Consider the following 13,141-nt stretch of genomic DNA (forward strand, 5'->3'; position numbering starts at 1 on the left):
ATTCTGCAGGCTAGTGTGGGTAGGTTACAATTTTTTGGGGAGTTGTTTTTTACTTTGTTTGAAAACTCACTTCTTCCCGCTGAGCTTTTGATTAGGAGCTGAAGTTGAATCAGTTTGAAATTGTATTCTGGACCGGGTGCGGTGGTTCATGCCTGTAATCCCAGCGCTTTGGGAGGCCGAGGTGGGTGGATTGCTTCAGCCCAGGAGTTTGAGATCAGCCTGGACAAAATGGCAGAAACCTCATCTCTACAAAAAATACAAAATTTAGCCGGGCATGATGTTGTGAGTCTGTAGTCTCAGCTACTCAGGAGGCTGAGGTGTGAGGATCGCTTGAGCCCGGGAGGCAGAGGTTGCAGTGAGCCGAGATGCCACTGCACTCCAGCCTGGGCGACAGAGCCAGACTCTGTCTCAAAAAAAAAAAAAAAAAAAAAAAAAAAAAAAAAGAAAAGAAAAGAAATTGTATTCTGAATACAACTTCTAAAACACTATATTTACTTGCATTATATTAAACTGGTTTTATCCTGACCACAATTGCAGGTGGAAGATACCACTATTGTTCTATTTTTCTGGTAAGTAGAGTGAGCCATGTCTTGCCCAGGGTTACAGAGCTTGGAAAAGACGCCTCCTAAAAATCTGTAGGACCACCTTTGGTTTTCTTCCAGATTTTTTTTTGTCATCATCTCTTTTCCTCCACCCATTTCCCATCTGTCTAGCCATTCTTGCTCCGCTGGGCTTTTTCGCGAGCCTCTCCCCAGCTGCAGCCCCGCCCATCTCCTGGGGCGTGACCACCTGTCCAGGCCCCGCCCCCGTCCAACCGGCGGAGACCCGCCCCCTTTCCCGGACACCGGGCTCAGCGCCCGAGCGTGCGCGCGCGTCCTCGCTCGTCGCCCGGCTCGGCGTCGGGAGCGCGCTCTGTGTGGCCGCTGCCGCCATGTTGTTGTGGTTGTGAGAAGGCGGCGGCGGCGGCGGAGTAGCAGCCGGACGAGACGTCCCAGCGGCTCAGGCGCTGCCCAGCGCCGGCCCTGGCAGGGAGCCTGGTGGGGTGGCGGAGGGGGAGACTGTGCCGTGGAGGGCCTCGCCATGTCCTGCTGCCCGGTAAGAACCCCATCCCCGTCCTCCGTCTCCTCGGGGGGTGAGGAAGAGCTGGAGGAGGGGCCGGCCTCGGCCCCGGCCCTGGCCAGGCGGCTGTCACCCTCTGAGGAGGCAGCGCCCTGGGAGGGCTGGGGACTGCGTGCGGGGCCCGGGGAGGGGCGTCCCCGGCGGCTGTCGCCGCCAGGGGGAGGCGCTGGGTGTGGGAGTGGGAATGGGAGCTCGGCGGCCGAGCTCGGCCCGGACCCTAGATGCGGGGGAGGCGGGGTCCCGGGCTCGGGCTGCCTTCCCAGACCTGGCGGGGATGGGCCCGTGCGGCTCTGGGTGTGGGACGTACCCTCGGAACGCCCGGAGTTATTCCCACGAACTCCCGGGAGGTGGGTGTGCGCCCTTCGCCCCCTGCCGGGTCTGTGGCGGTCCATCGTTGCCGGATACTGGAGGTCAGGGGCCATGGGAGCCCCGGGGCGAACGGTGCGGGCCTGGGCCTTGTGGAAAGGAGGAGTGACCGCCCGATCGTGCAGCAGGGCATCCTCCTGACCTGGTAGTACTTAGGTGGGAAGGATGATTGGGGGCGGTTGGCGTAACTGAGGGAACCCTGGTCAGACTGTTCCGCAAATGATTACGGTGTTATTTCTCCGGTAGTAATTTTGCTTGAGGTATGGCATTTCCGGACCCATAAGATGACACTGTAGGTTGTATTTTGGACTGGAAAACTTATGTCAAAATTATGGGGTAGATTTTATGGCCACATTAATAGACTCCCCTGGAGTTTGATAATCTCACTTGTGAGTTTTGGACATGGACTGCTATTACATATTGATGTTCAAATGTCCTTTCCAGACCCAGGCCTAAATTCTTACTGTTGTAGTATCTTGATTCTGACATCTATTTTTCCCCAACCCAAACAAACAAAACAAAACAAAACCCCAAAACCATATACTTCTCTAGTTAAGGTTCAACTTTCTCATATGTGAATGGTAATGCCATAAGAGGCCTGGGTTGAATTACAGGAGATTATTATTATTTTTTTCAATGTCAAATGTTTGTGATTTGTCCATGGAGAGGTGGTGGGGACCTTCCCCTTTCAGATTCAGGGCTGTTCAGTAGGACAGGAGACATTGATGGCATGCAGAAAGTCTTCCCTTTATAGGGCCTATGACTTGGGTAGGCTAGAAGAGCTTACAGAATGACACTTTTTTTTTTTTTTTTTTTTAAGACAGAATCTCGCTCTCCCGCCCAGGCCGAAGTGCAGTAGTGCGATCTCTGCTCACTGCAACCTCCGCCTGCCAGGTTCTAGTAATCCTCCCACCTTAGCCTCCCAAGTAGCTGGGATTACAAGTGTGCGCCACCACGGCTGGCTAATTTTTGTATTTTTAGTAGAGACGGGGATTTCACCATGTTGGCCAGGCTGGCCTGGAACTCTTGACCTCAAGTGATCCGCTTGCGTTGGCCTTCGAAAGTGTTGGGATTATAGGCGTGAGCCACTGCCGCCAGCCAGAATGACACTGTTTTGAGTAAACCCAGTATAGTATGTGATATTAAATTAAATTTGGAGGATTCTAGAATTTTAGATTGGCTGCCTATGAATACCTCTTTTGGCTCCAATTACTCCCTCATTTTCAGGTGACTCAGAGAACTTCAAGTGACCAGCACAGTGGTACAGCCCCGCTTGTCATTAATGACCAGCCATAAAAAACCCTGAGTTTCTCAGCTCATAGGCCAGGTTCTTCAGTGGTTGTCTAGTTTAAGGCTGGTCATTAGAAATATTATGGACTACCTAAATTCCTCGAACTCATGCAGGACCTGGTGAATTAAAATCTCTGAGGATAGAGCCCGGGGATCTATCCTTACAAAGCTCCGTGAATGATTCTGGTCAGCAAGGCATGTGAACTTTTGCTTTAGATTGGGTATTCCAAAGAAGTCCCATTAATTATGACTTCTCAGGGTGCTTTTGTTTATAGATCTTTAAGAATTTAAGAGGTGGAGAAGGGGAAGCATGAGAAACTTAAAGAGATGCAAATTGAGCATCTCTTAAAATATAATGGATTTATGTAGGGGAAACAGATTTGTTGCCAAAAGTTAATTTGCAAACAAGTTATTAGGAACACACTTGATAAAATTAGATGCTGATTAATTGGAGATATACTGTATCCAGAGATATATTGAAGGATCCAGAGGAAATAAACAGAGAAGGAGAGGGAGTAAGTCGGCTTCTGGCTCATAAAGGGGTCCACTGAAGATGCTTCCCACCATCATGGTTGCTCCTAAACCATCTGACTCAGATTTCTAGTGGAGGGTAGGATGGGTGTGTTAGCAATCATTTGAGACCCGGGTTGTGAACCAGGAAGGGTTACTATGTATTGTGAAAAGTTCTTGAAATTTGCCGCAGGCCATGAGGAGTGGTAAAGTCAGTTTAAAAATCTGCTGTAGTTCTAGTTAACACGTTCACACCTTCTTCAGTAAAGTGGAATGCTGTTACCAAAGGAAGTATTCGTGTTTTAGAGGGGGGTGTGGTGAAGGTTCTTACAAGTTTGGAAGAGGTGGAAGAAAATGTTGTTACAGTTGTGTAGAGTAGTGAAGGGCTTTGGTAAATATCCTGTCAAATCATAGAGTAGTATTTTTAGAGTTGCACCCAGCTGTCCATTAGAAGAGCCAGAGGCCTTGTCTGTTTTGTTCCCTGGTGTCCCCAGTACCCAGCGCAGTTATCAGCATATTCTGTGCCCTCAGATATTTTTTAATTAAGTGAATAGTATTGATATGGGAAAAAGAACAGTTATGGTGGTTTATAGCAGTGTTAGTTATTAAAAGCTACCTGATATTTTGCAATGGATTAAAGAGCCAATTTTTGATCAAATAGGGCTCTGGGTAGGAAAGAAAATGAAAATGAAGAGCCAGCTTTCAGTGCTTATTGTTTGGAATTTTTGAGATTCCTTTAAGAAATTGTTTTCTAAAGACTGTCATGAACATTATCGAGTCCCCTAGTTTTTGAGTCTTAATGAATCTTAAGTGTTTCAGATGTTAGTGACTTTTTTAAGAGCCCAGTAAATGCAAAGGTAGTATAGAATAGTGGGAAGTTCTGGATTGACAGACATATATTCTGATTCCATCTGTGTCATTTATTGCTGTTGGGAATGTCACTTAACTTCTCTGGGCGTCAGTTTTCTCATCTATACAATTAAGGGCCTATAGTCTTTGACCTCAAGTAGTTTCTCTAGCCTGATTCTGCAAATTTTTAATCATTTCTAATTATGTTATTTGGTATTCATCTCATATAGGTAGATGAACCTTTATTATTTAAAAGAAACAAGATTCTGTGTTGGGTTCTGCTTTTAGCTTATGGATTTTAGACATTGTCCAAAAGTGCTTCCGATGTTGAATGTATGTTGCAAGTGTTATGTAGAAAGAACATGCTTATGCTGTTGTAATTGGCTTAGTGTTGAAATCAAATTGGGTTTTACATTGGGAACTTCATAATTTAGTGTGAAGTCATGAGACTTGAGAATGGTTTGGGGGGAGTTTGTGCAATTTATATAGCTAGCTGTTTCTTACCACCTAATTCTGTAATTTTCTATGATGAATATATAGATAAATTTATAATCAGTGTAACATTGATTTAAGTTATAAGATGATATCAGATTCATACTGGATTGAACTAGAACTCCCAGTAACTTTAGAGGCTACCAAATTATTAACATGTCATTGCTATTTTTAATCTTAATTTTGTGATATCAATACTGATATGCTTTCATCTTTGCTTTTGTATCTAGAAACAATATACCTTTTAAGTTCATATTTGTATCAGATATTAAAAATGAAAATTGTAGCATGAAAGTGGGTAGATAGTAAATCTTGGGTTCAAGCCTGGGTTGTTATTCTTCATTACCCATGTTGTTTCTGGCAAGCTACATAACCCCCCTGAGCTCCAGTTCCCTCATTAGTGAAAGGAAGAAGAGCAACTTTTCTACTTTTCTAACAGACTGTGGATCAAACAATAGTGTATATGAAAAGCATTCTAAAAATGTAAGGGGCTGGTATTAGAATCGTATTGTATTAGAATCCTATTTTATGTCTTTGAAGAATTGGCTTGTGGAGCAGTGGTAAACCTAGTCTGTATTGTCAAGTGCAGAATTTACCAATATCACTGATATGGCAACAGAGAAGGTTTCTGCTTCTGTACTCTGGCTGGAGAAACCTTTCAGCACATGTATCCTGTCTGCTAGTCGGAATAGTCACAATGTTGCAGGGACTTCAGAGGAACCTGGGGTGTCTCACATTTATGCCAAGGTCTCTACTTGGAATAGACTTGGCTAGATTTCACCCATTTTCTTATGTTGGAGCAGTGGTAGAAGGTGGTAGGAGCAAGGAGTTCAGCACATTCTGTGTAAAGTTCTAAGGCTGTGTTTTTAAGTAGCAGGTGGCAGTGTCATAGGGTAATGAAATCAATGTACTTATTTAAAAAAGTATTTTCAGAAAGAATGTATCAGTACATTGCATAAAGTAAAAGTAAATATAGACACAGAGGTATTGTCTTGATGCTGATAGCTGCAGATATTCAGAATGATTCTGTTATAACAGATGGTAGCAAGCTTTTCTGATTTCACTTATGTGGGGTCTAAATCTAATTTCTTTAATAGTTAATGCTATTTTGTTTTGTTTTTTTTTTTGGACACAGAATCTTGCTCTGTTGCCCAGGCTGGAGTGCAGTGGCACGATCTCGGCTCACTGTAACCTCTGCCTCCCGGGTTCAAGATTTGGGAAACTTTTGTTCTTTTTAAAAGATATTTTTATGTATGTATACTTGGTTGCCGTGTAAAATGTATTTTTTCTTTTTAAAAATTATAATTTTCATTTTTTGTAGAGACAGGGTTTTGCTACGTTGCCCAGGCTGGTCTTGAACTCCTGGGCTCAAAGGTAGTCCTCCTGCTTTGGCCTCCCAAAGTGCTGGGATTGTAGACATGAGCCACTGTGCCTGGCCTAAAAGGTTGTTTTTTCTTTTGGGTTTTGATAAAACTTTGTCGTCGTTGTTTGGGGACATAGTACTTGGGCAATGTGGATAGAATGACTGTCTATAAAATAGTAAGGCATGAAACAAACGAAAACAAAAAGAAAATTGTGAAGATGGGTTACCTTAAAGCTATTCTGTTAGTGGTGAAATACCTCATAGCTATGTTCTGAACTGTTGATTTAATGAACAAAGCACATGAACTTATGCTGTAATAATATTCTTAAGTACTCTTTTCCCTTAACATGGAGTATGGAGTACTTTAACCACAGAGGTATTGTCTTGATGCTGATAACTACGGATATTCAGAATGATTCTGTTATGACAGATGATAGCAAGCTTTTCTGATTTCACTTACCTGGGGTCGAAATCTAATTTATTAGTTAATACTTTTTTTTTTTTTTTTTTTGAGACAGAGTCTCGCTCTGTTGCCCAGGCTGGAGTGCAATGGCGCGATCTCGGCTCACTGTAACCTCCGCCTCCTGGGTTCAAGTGATTCTCCCTGCCTCAGCCTCCCCAAGTCGTTAATACTTTTATAACTTAGTTGCAGAAGAGAAATATAAATTTATTTAGTTTTCAGAATTATTCATAGATTTATAATCTGGCAAAATATAAGGAAATTATAAGTATATTGATAAATCATGACATAACTGGCAAGAATTGGTATAAAGACAAGATGGTTATAACTTGAAATAGGGTTGTTATTTATTCTATGCCTATCATTTTTCCATGAGATAAACCAAATATTTAATTGTTTAGACTGATTCCACAAATGACATGGGAAGGCAGAGTGTTTATAAAGAGTTTTGGAAGTGATATCGGACAGTAATTTGGAGTTTTAACTTAATCTTATTTTAAATTTCAAAATGAAATTATTTCTGGTTATGAAAGCTACGGAACTTTTTTTTTTTTTTTTTTTAGATGGCGTCTCGCTCTGTCACTCAGGCTGGAATGCAGTGGTGTGATCTCAGCTCACTGCAACCTCAGCCTCCTGGTTCTAGCAATTCTGCTGCCTTAGCCTCCTGAGTAGTTGGGATTACAGGTACCTGCCACCACGCCTGGCTAATTTTTGTATTTTTAGTAGAGACAGGGTTTCACCATGTTGGCCAGGCTGGTTTCGAACTCCTGACCTCAGGTGATCCGCCTGCCTTGGCCTCCCAAAGTGGTGGGATTACAGGCGTGAGCCACTGCACCTGGCCCAGAACAGTTTTAGTGTTTTTTAAAAAAAAAAGTAGAGATGACCTGTAATCCCATCTGGATGTAATGTTTGGTATTTTTGTTTTTTTCTTATACATATCTATTGAAATAATTTTAAAAAGAACAACTTTCCCTGTAAAATTGATATTCCCTTAATGAGCATTTAGTGTTTATAATATGGATGCATCATAGTTTATAGCAGTTCTGTGTTGTTAATGGATATTGTCAATTTTTCTCTTAAAGCAGTACTGTGATGAACTCGTTTGGACATTGAATTGCATTGAATTGTTCTATTATTTTATTATTTCCTTAGGATAAATTCTTTTTTTTTTTTTTTGAGACAGAGTCTCACTTTGTCGCCCAGGCTGGAGTGCGGTGGTGCGATCTAGGCTCACTGCAGCCTCTGCCTCCCGGGTTCAAGCGATTCTCCTGCCTCAGCCTCCTGAGTAGCTGGGCGTACAGGCGCATGCCACCACGCCCAGCTAATTTTTTGTATTTTTAGTAGAGACAGGGTTTCACCATGTTGGCCAGGATGGCCTCGATCTCCTGACCTCATGATCCGCCTGCCTCCGCCTCCCAAAGTGCTGGGATTACAGGCCTGAGCCACTGCACCTGGCCCAGGATAAATTCTTAAAAGTGGGTTTATTAGCTGGGCGTGGTGGCTCATGCATGTAATCCCAGCACTTTGGGAGGCCAAGGCGGGTGGATCACCTGAGGTCAGCAGTTCAAGACCAGGCTGGCCAACATGGTAAAACCCCGTCTCTACTAAAAATACAAAAATCAGTCGGGTGTGGTGGCGGGCCTCTGTAATTCCAGCTACTTGGAAGGCTGAGGCACAGAGAATCACTTGAACCCAGGAGGCAGAGGTTGCAGTGAGCCGAGATTAAGCTGCTGCACTCCAGCCTGGGCGACAGAGTGAGACTCAGTCTCAAAAGAAAAAAAAAAAGTGGGATTATTAGGTCAAATGGTACGTGTGTTTTAAATTTGGATATACTCAAGATGCCCTTTAGATAGGATGTCTATTTCAAATTCCCATCAACAGCGTATTAGTATTCAATTCCATATATTCTTGCTAGTGATTTGTCATCTTTAGCTTGTTGGGAGTTTAAAGTAGTTTGAAACAGTTTTCTGTTTCTTTTTCAGCATCAGGACTTAATTCCATAGCTTAACTCTTCGGAGGGAGCTGATAAAAATGAAAGATCAGTGACAAGGGAGTGGTGTAGACCAGTGGTCTTCAAACTTTTTGGTTGCTTACCCCATCACTAAAAAATTTTGAGCATTAAGCAGGTGCGGTACATGGTTCTGTGGTCCCAGCTACTTAGTTGGCTGAGGCAGGAGAATGTTTGAGGCCAGGAGTTCAAGGCTAAAGTTCACTGTGATTGTGCTTATGAATATAGCCACTGTACTCTAGCCTGGACAACATAGCGAGACCATCTCTTTAGAAAAAAAAAAAACAGATGAGATGGGAAGAATGAAGTCAGAAAAAAAAAATTGATAGGACTTCGTGTTGTTGCTTTGAGAAAAGAGAAAAAGAAAAAAATTGAGCATCAATTCTTAATCCTTAGATATTTGATTTACAAATAATATATGTATAGTAACTGATTATTGTGGACTTTATAAAATACGAACAAAAAATCAACAAGGATGATAATTAAAAATAAAGTTCAGATATTTTCCTTTTTTACCCTGGGGTGTCTTGGTTACTCCTGGAGGTGTGCGTGTGCGTGTGTGTATGTATGTATGTGTGTGTGTATATATATTTAATATATATGTGTATACATTGTATATGTGTACACATAATATATAATATATATGTGTATATATAACATATATATACGTGTATGTATAATATGTATATATTTTTGAGACAAGAGTCTTTTTCTGTTACCGAGGCTGGTGTGCAGTGGTGCGATCTTGGCTCACTGCAACCTCTGCCTCCTGGGTTGAAGTGATTCTTGCGCCTCAGCCACTTGAGTAGTTGGGATTACAGGTGTGTGCCACCATGCCTGGCTAATTTTTGTATTTTTTAGTAGAGACGGGATTTTGCCATGTTGGCCAGGCTGATCTGGAACTCCTGGCTTCAAGTGAATTGCCTGCCTTGGCCTCCCAAAGTGCTGGTATTACAGGTGTGAGCCACCGTGCATATGTTATACTTGCTTTGGATACTACTGCTTTAGACTCTTAAGGTTTAATATTGAGCATTTATAGATGCTTGTTTTTGGGCATTTCACTAGTTTTGCTGGTCCAGTTTAGTTGGATCATGAATACCTTTAAAATGTCCCATGCTAGGCTGGGCGCGGTGGCTCAGGCCTGTAATCCTAGCACTTTGGGAGGCCAAGGCAGACGGATCATGAGGTCAGGAGATCGAGACCATCCTGGCTAACACCGTGAAACCCGTCTCTACTAAAAATACAAAAAATTAGCCCAGCGTGGTGGCACGCGCCTGTAGTTCCAGCTACTTGGGAGGCTGAGGAAGGATAATCTCTTGAACCCAGGAGGCGGAGGTTGCAGTGAGCTGAGATTGTGCCACTGCACTGCAGCCTGGGTGACAGAGCGAGACTCCATCTCAAAAAAAAAAAAAAGTCCCATGCTCTTGAGAGTTGTATCTGCAATAAGGGTAAAAATAAATTTAAAACATCAGTTCAATACTTTTTGCATTGTTGAGGTGGCTGAATTTGAAAAGGACAAATCGTAGGATAAGAAGCAATGTAAGTACTCTATTTCTTCTAGATATGAAGAATTAATATTTTGTAGAACATATTTTAAAAAATTATGTTTTTTGGAAAGCCGTTTGGCTATAATATGTGTCTCCCTGTTTTTTAAGAGTTAGGTCCTAGAGACTGAGTGAAGGGATGAATAATTGCTACTTGCTCTCCTTTGCTTTCAAAGTACCACAATTAACCTGTCACTAACTCTGTTTGGATTAGCCTGAGCCTATAACAAACTTTCCATGATGATTCTTAGATTAAAAGATAATTTTTTTCTTGAGTTAGAATAAGTTGCTTTTGATCTGTGGCTGCCTGCCCCCCAACCCCTATAAATTATGACATCAGGAAACAAGGCTTTTTGTATTAGAAAAAAATGGGGAAATTAATTTCAGTTATTTCATGTGGGTCATTGGCAGAGAAAGATAATACTAAAATCTTAGAGACTGTGAAAAGAGATTATATTAAGCAACTTGAGTGATTACTTTTTTGCCAGTTAAAAGAAATGAGATAATTTATATTGAAGGTGATTGCTATATACAGTGCTTTGCACAAAAGGCCACATATCTCTTTTTACCTTAGGTAACATGATGTATAAGCTACTTTCACATATATCTTCTTAGGTCATCACAAGGATTTGAGATCATCATTTAATCAGGACTGTTGTGACTTGCTTGAGACCCCATGCCTAGTGTTTGACATCATATTTCAAGAGGTAGACTGAAAGTTCTGCAGAAATAGGGACTGGTGGCTGTTCTCTCCCTTACTCCCTAGCAGTTAATACATTGCCTGGTACAGAGTAAGCTGTCAATATTTGTGGACTATTTAAACTCCTGCATATTTATTTACGCATGTAAATAAGTTATAGCATTGTAAAACCAACAGGTATATTTTCCGTAGTGAGATTGTTCCTTCATCTTATGTGCACAGAAAATATTTTCGTGGAAGAGGTCTTGAATTTTAGATCAACCTTTCACATATCCCTTTACTTTCTCTTAAGATACTTTCATGGTGACAAAAAAAATACTCTTAATGTCATTCCTTTCACTGTGTGTGTAACTCTTGTGGCAAGACTGTATATTTGTATGTATGTATTTCTTTATTTAGTAGGCTGCTATTTATAAAGGAAACATACTCATTAGTTGGTCTTTGCGTACATAATGGTTCCCAAAACATGGACTCCATGGTTTGCTGTGAGTGAATGAAAAAGAGCAGGTATGATTCCCCTCACCTTTGTCATTCTCTCCAGTTTCTTGTACATATGGTTGACTTACTCAGCAGTAAGTGTAACTTCTTTACAATGAAGAAAATTAGTCTTCCAAAGAACTAGTATGCTACTTCCCGCTTGTTCTGCAGTATTTAAAATCCTGTTTGGTAAATGAACTAAGACACTTATATATAGAAGAGACCCTGGATGGCCATGAATGGAAATATTAGTAGTGATTAATTTCTGTCTTGGTGGGATAATGTGGCTTTTTTGCTTCTTATTCTTTTAGAGTTTCCCATTTTTCTACAACGAGCATGTATTACTTTTATACGTAGGAAAAACTGCTATTTTATTTTATTTTTTATTTTTTAAGATGGAGTCTCACTCTGTCACCCAGGCTGGAGTGCAGTGGCGTGATCTCAGCTCACTGCAACCTCCACCTCTTGGGTTCAAGCCATTCTCGTGTCTCAGCCTCCTAAGTAGCTGAGACTACAGGCAGAAGCCACCACAGCCAGCTGATTTTTTGTGTTTTTTAGAGATGGGATTTCGCCATGTTGGCCAGGCTGGTCTTGAACTCCTGACCGCAGGTGATCCGCCCATCTTGGCCTTCCAAAGTGCTGGGATTACAGGTGTGAGCCACCACGCTCAGCCAAAAACTGCTATTTTAAAGTCTTTATTATTCATTGGATGTCTTCTGAAGGTTTATGTCGCACTCACCATTGAGAAAGTGGGTGGTTAACTGGCTCCAGTTCCTAAGAGGAGTGGCAGCGGTAGGAAGTAGTATGGGAGGAGTGGGGCAGGTAAGCTGATTTGAACTTTATCATTGTGAACTCCACTATGACTAAAGACATTCTGGGATTTGATCACAATTAAACCCAAGAGGACTGAGCCATCTAGTTTTTTTTTTCTTAATAAGCTGATTGAGAATTATAAAAGACACCTTAAGAAAAACCAGTTTCTATGCACTCTGTAAACACAGAACTCAGCCCGAACTCCCAAGTTCTGTATCCGTGTGTGTGTGTGTGTGTGTGTGTGTGTGTTGTGGTATGTTTTAAATATCAAATGGAGTTGTGGCAACTCAGATGGGATATGGTTTATCTTAATACATCTAATATGAATTGGAAGATACTTAGGCAAACGATTTTTATTATGACAGTATAGGCTTATTGGAGTTTTGGTGTTAATATACAGCTGGGAGTTGAGCCGTTCTAAGTTTATATAGCCATCTGGTGATATTTTAGGAAGAGCTGTGTCACATATCCTCTAGAGTTTAAGTGATTAGAGCTTGTTGGCTTTTGCTGTTAGTTTACTGCACACTTGTAGTGTTTTAAATGCTTCTGTGAATGGATAACATAATTCAAAAAGGTTAGATTTCTGGGTTAAGACATTTGTTATTATCGGCCCTTACTTTATTCTTTTAAAGAGTAAGATTAGGCTGGATGCAGTGGCTCGTGCCTATAATCCCAGCACTTTGGGAGGCCAAGGTGGGCAGGTGAGGTCAGGAGTTTGAGACCAGCCTGGCCAACATGGCAAAACCCCATCTCTACTAAAAATACAAAAATTAACGGGGCGCGGTGGTGGGCATCTGTAATCCCAGCTACTCAGGAGGCTGAGGCAGGAGAATCACTTGAACCTGGGAGGTGGAGGTTGCAGTGAGCCGAGATCGTGCCACTGCACTCCAGCCTGGTTGACAGAGGGAGACTCCATCTCAAAAAAAAAAAAGTTGAAGAGCAGTTGAAATAATAAATGTAGGTACTGTTAGGTTGGTGCAAAATTAATTGTGGTTTTGGATTGTGAATTTTAAATCATTGTAACTAGGCCCAAACAGATCTTCATTTATCAAAATAGGAACTGTTACAATCAACACATTTTTGCCGATGAGAAATAAGTTTGTTTATACCTGTAGTATAAAAATCCATGCTTTGAGATTCGATGAACTCT

General features: G+C 41.7%; 1 protein-coding gene across 5 annotated transcripts in view; it reads left to right on the plus strand.

Annotated features, from left to right (window-relative positions):
* Positions 1-832: 832 nt before the first annotated feature.
* MTMR3 (myotubularin related protein 3) overlaps positions 833-13,141 on the plus strand; it is a 147,015-nt gene continuing 134,706 nt past the window's right edge. For 4 of the 5 annotated variants that reach the window (XM_008964400.4, XM_003812008.5, XM_003812010.5 and 1 more), the window contains exon 1: positions 833-1,095. The gene's annotated coding sequence lies outside the window, so the exon portion shown is untranslated. The remainder of the gene's footprint in view (positions 1,096-13,141) is intronic. The other variant, XM_055105929.2, reaches the window with a different exon arrangement.

This window comes from Pan paniscus, chromosome 23 (genome assembly GCF_029289425.2).
Source record: "Pan paniscus chromosome 23, NHGRI_mPanPan1-v2.0_pri, whole genome shotgun sequence".
Taxonomy (NCBI): domain Eukaryota; kingdom Metazoa; phylum Chordata; class Mammalia; order Primates; family Hominidae; genus Pan; species Pan paniscus.